The following is a 7,737-nucleotide window of genomic DNA, read 5'->3' as shown; positions in this document are numbered from 1 at the left end:
TCTCAGTTCTTATGCTTCCTGGCTGATGTTTTGGTCACTTTTGAATGCTGGCGGTGCTTTCACTCTAGTGGTAGCATGAGACGGAGTCTACAACCCACACAAGTGGCTCAGGTAGTGCAGCTCATCCAGGATGGCACTTCACTGTTCATCTTCACAGATGAAAGCAGGTTCACACTGAGCACATGTGACAGATGTGTGAGTCTGGAGTAGCCGTGGAGAACGTTCTGCTGCATGCAACATCCTCCAGCATGACCGGTTGGCGGTGGGTCAGTAATGGTGTGGGGTTGCATTTCTTTGGGGGGCCGCACAGCCCTCCATGCGCTCGCCAGTGGTAGCCTGACTGCCATTAGGTCCCGAGATGAGATCCTCGGACCCCTTGTGAGACCATATGCTGGTGCGGTTGGCCCTGGGTTCCTCCTAATGTAAGAAAATGCTAGACCTCATGTGGCTGGAGTGTGTCAGCAGTTCCTGCAAGAGGAAGGCATTGATGCTATGGACTGGCCCGCCTGTTCCCCAGACCTGAATCCAATTGAGCACATCTGGGACATCATGTCTCGCTCCATCCACCAACGCCACGTTGCACCACAGACTGTCCAGGAGTTAGCGGATGCTTTAGTCCAGGTCTGGGAGGAGATCCCTCAGGAGACCATCCGCCACCTCATCAGGAGCATGCCCAGGTGTTGTAGGGAGGTCATACAGGCACGTGGAGGCCACACACACTACTGAGCCTCATTACAACAAAGTTGGATCGGCCTGTAGTGTGGTTTTCCACTTCGATTTTGAGTGTGACTCCAAATCCAGACCTCCATGGGTTGATACATTTGATTTCCATTGATAATTTGTGTGATTTTGTTGTCAGCACATTCAACTATGTAAAGAAAGGAGTATTTAATGAGATTATTTCATTCATTCAGATCTAGGATGAGTTATTTTAGTGTTCCCTTTATTTTTTTTGAGCAGTGTATTATAATAATGATAATAATAAACTTTATTTACACAGCACTTCAATCAAAGTTACATACATAGTTAAAAATAAAGAGAGGAGGCAATTGTAACATTTTAAATTTTCCTTAATAACTCAGAAACTACTTGAGATACACTAGTCATCTTTTGATACAAGAAACGCATATATGTGCACTAATTAATAATACAATTGATATATTTTCACTTATAAGAACAAGACTAAAATATTTAATTAAATGCAACAAGTCAGAGTGTATGTAACACTGAAAAATAAGCCCACTGCATCTCAAGTAAAATCCTAGGCTACCTCAAAGTAATGACTTTACAGCTAATAATGTTACATAAGAGTTTTTAAATGGTTCAAATTATTTCAGATGTCAGGCTCACTCTGTTCTAACTTCATAAAATTTACAAGTGAACTAGTCATTCTCTTTGCTTTCGCAGGGTCTTATACCATCAACTACTTTAAGTCCACCATAAAGACAAACTGACAAGGAAAGGAACTTTTGCAGACTTAGGCCTATATAATATTCACACTTTCTGTTAAACACATATAAAACACACTATTTTATACAAAGAATGTTGGCCTATGTTAATTGGTGGTTTGTTTATAGAACAAATCCATTTCTTTTCATGCACATTTTAATATGGTTTTACATTTATATTTAGTGAAATATGCTTATTTTGAAAACAGACCAACAAGCTGCTTACATTGGGCCGTGTGGCCGTGTTTCCCCCCGAATTTGCAGCCATGATAAAATCTTGTATGCCCGCTAGCCACAACTATATAAGCATAGTTTGTTAGTGTTAATTGTTAATCAATAACCTAGAGATAAAATGTGTGCAAGTTTAGATTTGCAGTCACCTAAACTTCAGACATCCAAAAAGTTACTTTCATTCCTCAAAATCAGTATTTTGTTTAAAACTTCTGCTGAGGTGAATGCTCCTGCTCCTGTTCCACAGGCAGAGAGAGAATCCTTTTGAGCATGTGCAGATTAAGTGTCATCACTCTACCTTGTTTCTGATTGGAGAAATTGATTGGAGAAATCTTTTCTGAAGTGATTTCAAAGATGACACAGATCCTGAGAGGCTTGCAGCCTCAAGTTCTCAGGTAGGGAGTTCCAGAACTGAGGGGCCTCGACTGCAAAATCCTTTAGTCTAGAGCCAGGACTTAGGGTGCTTTCACACATGCCTGATTTAGTTTGGTTGAATCGCACTAGAGTTCTCCTGTGCAGCGCATTACTTGGCTTGTTAGATTGGCAGCGGGGTAGTGTTGGTTGGCTCACCTGTAGGTTGTGATTGGCTTGGGTGCTTGTCGGGGGTTGGGGGCATCAGGTGCGGGCCTGGACTGGGCTGGTGTGCGGCTCTGTCCTGTGTGCATGCTGTGCATCCTGATAATTGTATTTCAGTTCTCTGAGGGGTCTGGCGACTGGTTGTTGGAGGGGTGGGGGACCAGGAAGAAGGGGTTGACGGAGTGGTTTGGGGGTGCGCGCTGGTCCTCTGGATTGTGGTCGTGTTGAGTCCTAGGGGCTGTTGTGGGTTGTGCCAGCTCCAATAGCCTGGTGGTGCTCGGAGGTCTCCCGATTGTGTGGGAACGGTGAGGTGGGGGGGTGGCAGTGGGGCCCCGGCGAGGACGGGGGATTGTTGGACTTTGGGTTGGGGCTGCGCTGACCTGCCTCGGGGGTGTGTGGGGGTCTGGGGCTCGGGGCTTTGGAGCCTCTGGGGCTGGCCCCCCCTAGACCCGTCCTGGGGCTGGGCAGGGTTGTCGCTGACTCTGGGGTGCTGCCGGTGCTAGAGGGGCTCTTGCTATAAGCCCTGGACTGGAGGGACCTGGTGTCCTCCTGCTTAGGGGGGTGGGGGATGGGACTGAATGATGGGGCCAGTCAGGAATCTGGTCCCAGTGAGGAGGACCATTCTATCCCTTCCTATGACCTCCTTCACCTTTCCCCCTTTGGTCATGTCTCACATCATGCACCCCTAGAACTCTGGGGGGTGGGCAGGCTGCAGGGCGTTTGGTGGGTGGGGCTGCTTTATTGCGGCCTTGCCCTTCTTCCTTCCCCACTGGCCGCCCCTCAATTGTAATGACACATTAGACACAGAGGGCTTGGGGGCTGGAGGGGCACGATGGGAGGCTCCACTACCTGACAGTTGTGGGGTGCCTGTGTCACAACTACCCTCCAATTTTAACTGCACCTTAGTTACCACACACCTTATCTTTACTCCACCATACAACACTTCACAACCCATGACATGCATCCAACACAAAGTAATACATTTACAGAGGCAGTCAGAGGGGTTGAAGGAGTGGGGGAAATTCTCATTGGCCTCATGTACTGCCCCTGGATCCCCGGGCGTCGGGGGTGCTGTGGGGTTGGTGATGGCCTTACCTGATCTGGGGTGGGCTGCGGGGGTTGGGGCTCCCCTGGCGTGGGGGCCCGCTCTTGACCTAGGGATCTGGGGACTCGGGCTTGTGGCTTGTGCTCATTTCTGGGCGGGTGGTGTGTCTTCTTATCTGGGCCCTCTTCGGCAGGGGTGGGGCTCCTGCTGATTCCCCCTGCCAGCTCTCTCACAGTGGGGGCACTTGGGAGTCTCTGGGGCACATGGTCGGTGTTGTCGGGATAGGTTTGGGTGCTCCTCCTTGGGGGTGCTTGACTGGGGGGGCTGGGCCCCGTCCAGATCGGCCTCTGGGGTTGCTGGCACTGCCTGCACTCTGGGGAGGGATGCCTCTGGCTTGGCTGGGGGCCATGCTTCCCCATTTCTCTGTTGGCCTATGGTCTATGTTGTGTGCGTGCCACGGTCAGTCCCGGCGCTGCTCTTCCGCAGGTTACGCTTCTTGTGTTCCATTGGCATTACGTTGTCAACTGGCATTTGGGTCGGGGTCTTCCGCGTTTGCGTCGCGGGGCATCTGGGAGTCTTTGTTTTTTGATTTATTTATTTTCTTTCTCCCACCCCTATTGGCTACTGGGGTTCTTTCCTGCCTGTTGCTGGGGTAGGTGTGGCACAGTTTTGGTATCCCTCTCTCACTAACAACTATATTCTTTAACAGGCTTATGCGCACACACATGTACACACACACATACATTCACAGACACACACAGTCTCACACAGACACAAACAAATTTAGGTTGTCCCTGGTAGAATTATTCCTTATGCTTTTCTTTCAGTTACTTATTTTAATTAATTGTTATTATTCCAGCTCTCGTGGCTGTGCTGTGTTGCTTATTTAGTGTGCTGGACTGTTTCTTGTTTTCATTTTTCTCTTACTTGTCTTACTATGTCAGCTGTTTATTGCTGCTGTTCGGCTGGTTGTCTTTTACTATTATTATTATTTTTATTGTTTGTTTTTGTTTGTTGTTGTTTATCTTAATATAAAATGTAAATTCATATTACAGCAATCAAACGCTTGCTATAATTGCTGACCAGCTTTCTGCATGTCTCCAGTGGTATTTTTGCCCATTCATCTTCAGCGATGAGCTCCAACTCTTTCAGGTTGGAGGGTCTCCTTGCCATCACCCTGATCTTTAGCTCCCTCCACAGATTCTCAATGGGATTTAAGTCAGGACTCTGGCTGGACCACTGCAAAACGTTAATGTTTTGTCTGCTAACCATTTCTTCACGGCGTTTGTTGTGTGTTTTGGGTCGTTCTTGTGCTGAAATGTTTACTGGTCCCCAAGGCCAAGTTTCTCTGCAGACTGGCTGATGTTGTTGCTGAGAATGTTGATGTATTGCTCCTTTTTCATGGTGCCGTTTACTGTGATTAGGTTCCCTGGTCCACTGGCTGAAAAACAACCCCAAAACATTAGGTTCCCTCCACCATATTTGAGAGTGGGGATGTTGTTCTTAGGGTTGAAGGCTTCTCCTTTTTTTTTTTTTTTCTTTTTTTTTTTTTTACACCAAATGAAGGCTACATCATTGTGGCCAAACAATTCAGTTTTTGTTTCATCTGACCATATGACAGAAGACCAGAAGTCTTCTTCTTTGTCCAGATGAGCATTTGCAAAGGCCAAGCGGGCTTTTGTGTGCCTTATCTGGAGTGCTGTCCTCTTTGGTTTGCGTCCGTTGAACCCAGCGGTGTGAAGTGTCCGTTGAACTGTCTGCCTTGAGATGTTGCCACCAGCAGAGCCCAGATTCATCAGGATGGCCTTGGTGGTGATCCTTGGATTCTTTTTTTACCTCTCTCACTATCCTCCTGGCCAGCACAGGTGTCACTTTTGGCTTCCGACCACGTCCTCAGATTTTTCACAGTGTGGAATGTCTTGTATTTTTAATAATACTTTGCACTGTAGCCACTGGAACTTTGAAAACATTTAGATATGGTCTTATAGCCCTTACCTGACTTGTGGCCAGCCACAATGCGCAGCCACAGGTCCTCAGTGAGCTCCTTTGTCTTAGCCATGACTGTCCACAAACCAACAGCAGAGAGCTTCTGATTCACACCTGTTGAGTTGATTAAGACAGCTGTTCCCAATGACTCAGGGTAATTAGGATGCTTTAGAACAGTTTGGACTATTTGGAATGGTATAGATCTTTGGATTTTCCCATAGACTGACAGTTTGCAAAGGGTATGAATAATTTTGGACATGCCACTTTTTGTTCAAATGTAAAGAAAAGATGAGTAATTTTTTCCACAGTGGTGCCTCTTGTGCATCGTCTTGTTGTCTTCTCGGAGACGCCTGTGTAATTTCTGATTCGGAAGCAGCTCGCTGGTTGAATGGGAGTGACTTTGGGTCGGAATTTGCCTGGGGTGTGAATAATTTCGGGCTTGACTGCATGTGTGTACATGCATACTCGTGAACACACTTACTCAGACAGAAAAAAAGAAAGAAGAAAAAAAAAAGGAGTACTCCGTTTACCCTATCAGTTCATTAAATATTTGTGACAGCGATACCACAGTATACTATAGGCTCTTAAGCCCTGTTATTATTCACAATAGGCTATGTAGTCGATATGCGGTCTACATTTATCTGACGCTTTTATCCAAAGCGACTTACAATCGCGATACATGTCAGACAGAGGTCACACGCCTCTGGAGCAATTAGTGTCTTGCTCAGGGACACATTGGTGGATGGGTCACAGTGGGGGATTGAACCTGGGTCTTTCACATCAAAGGCATAGTCTTCTCCATTACGCCATCACCACCCCCTAACATAATCATGCTTATAATAAATTATTACTTCATGAGCTCTTTGTGATGCAGATCAGAAGCCTTAAAGTGCTGCATAAACATCTGTCAGTCACTGAGGTTTGATTTCCCCACATGGGTCCTGATGATGCAGGATGACAATCGCCGAAGTTGTCCAATCAACAAGCTACCTGTACGTCTGTGTAACAAAGTAAGAGCGCTTTCAAATATAGATGTGTTTTTAAATGAAAGTGGAAATTTTAGAACACAAGAAACAACGATAATAATGATATATTGTATCTATCTTTATAGTTAGATAGATAGATAGATATAGTCTTGTCATGTATACTGGTCCCAGATTTCTGTAGAGGCGTCCATGTTCCTCTTGATGACCCATGTTGCCAGTTTAACTTGCCCTCATAAGACATTTAAGACAAATGCATTTTAGTAAGAGGGGGTATTGGCCGAGCTCTGCTCTGCACAGGTTATCTGGGATTTTTCTCTGCACCTGCAGGATGCTTTTATAGATGTCCACAGCGAGATTCTGTGATTGTTTTGTCCCATTTGTCAAATTCATTATTAAGTTTTGGTCCCCAAATTTCACAGTCATATAGAATTATTAGTTCTAGTTCTGAGGGTGGTGATGGTGCAATGGATAAGACACATGCCTTTGGTGTAAGAGACCTGAGTTCAATTCCCCACTGTGACCCATCCACCATTGTGTGTCTGAACAAGACACGTAACTCCTAGTTGCTCCAGAGGCGTGCAACCTTTGACATGTATAGCAATTGTAAGTCGCTTTAGGTAGATGTAGGACAAATTTAGCCAGATTTCAGTTGGAATATAGATTTTAATGTTTCTTTTTATTGCATAGAACGCTCTCCTTGCTTTGTCTTTGTCTTTCACAGCCATGGTACTGGTTTGACTGGAGACATTTCGATTCTACTCAATAGTAGAATTGAGTAACTGTGTGTGTGTGACGCTGACGTATTGCAGTAAGCGTGTCGACTCATTTCCGTTTCCGGTGTTTGTGTGTTGGTACCGTGTTGTGCTGCTCTCGCTAAATACCAGTTAAATTTGTTAGATTACAGCAGCCAACTGTCCGCTAAACACTTATTCTCACAGTAATTTTGCCTAAGCACTCACAGTACTTTCCATCTCTAAGTGACTGCTGTTCAATCTCATAGTTGTTTTCAAAGGTTTTTGTATCTAATGCTACAGTACTTTAGCTTAGCCGTTAGTGACTTTAGCTTAGCAACTAGCGATGTCTTCTCTTTCTCCCTCTCGCTCAACTACTTTCGCCTGCTCGGTGTGTCACATGTTCAGTTACTCCTCTGCCTCCTTTAGCGGTAATGGTACTTGTAATAAGTGTAGTTTATTTGTAGACATGGAGGCGAGGCTCACTGATTTAGAAGTCCGGCTCCGCACCTTGGTAGATCAGCTAGCCAGTCCTCGGTAGTCAGTGTGGAACGGCCTGAGTTAGCCTCTGGTAGCCGTCCCCTGGCATCTCCTGAGCAGCCAGGAAGGGGTGGCTGGGTGACTGTCCGAAGGAGGAATAGTCGTAAGCATTCAAAGTCCACGGGGCATCATCAACCTGTTCACGTTTCTAACAGATTTTCCCCACTCAGCGACACACCCGCTGAGAAACCAAC

The sequence above is a fragment of the Micropterus dolomieu genome, linkage group LG12 (assembly GCF_021292245.1).
Source record: "Micropterus dolomieu isolate WLL.071019.BEF.003 ecotype Adirondacks linkage group LG12, ASM2129224v1, whole genome shotgun sequence".
Lineage (NCBI taxonomy): Eukaryota > Metazoa > Chordata > Actinopteri > Centrarchiformes > Centrarchidae > Micropterus > Micropterus dolomieu.
The sequence above is the reverse complement of the archived record's forward strand: the minus strand, read 5'-3'. Positions refer to the sequence as shown.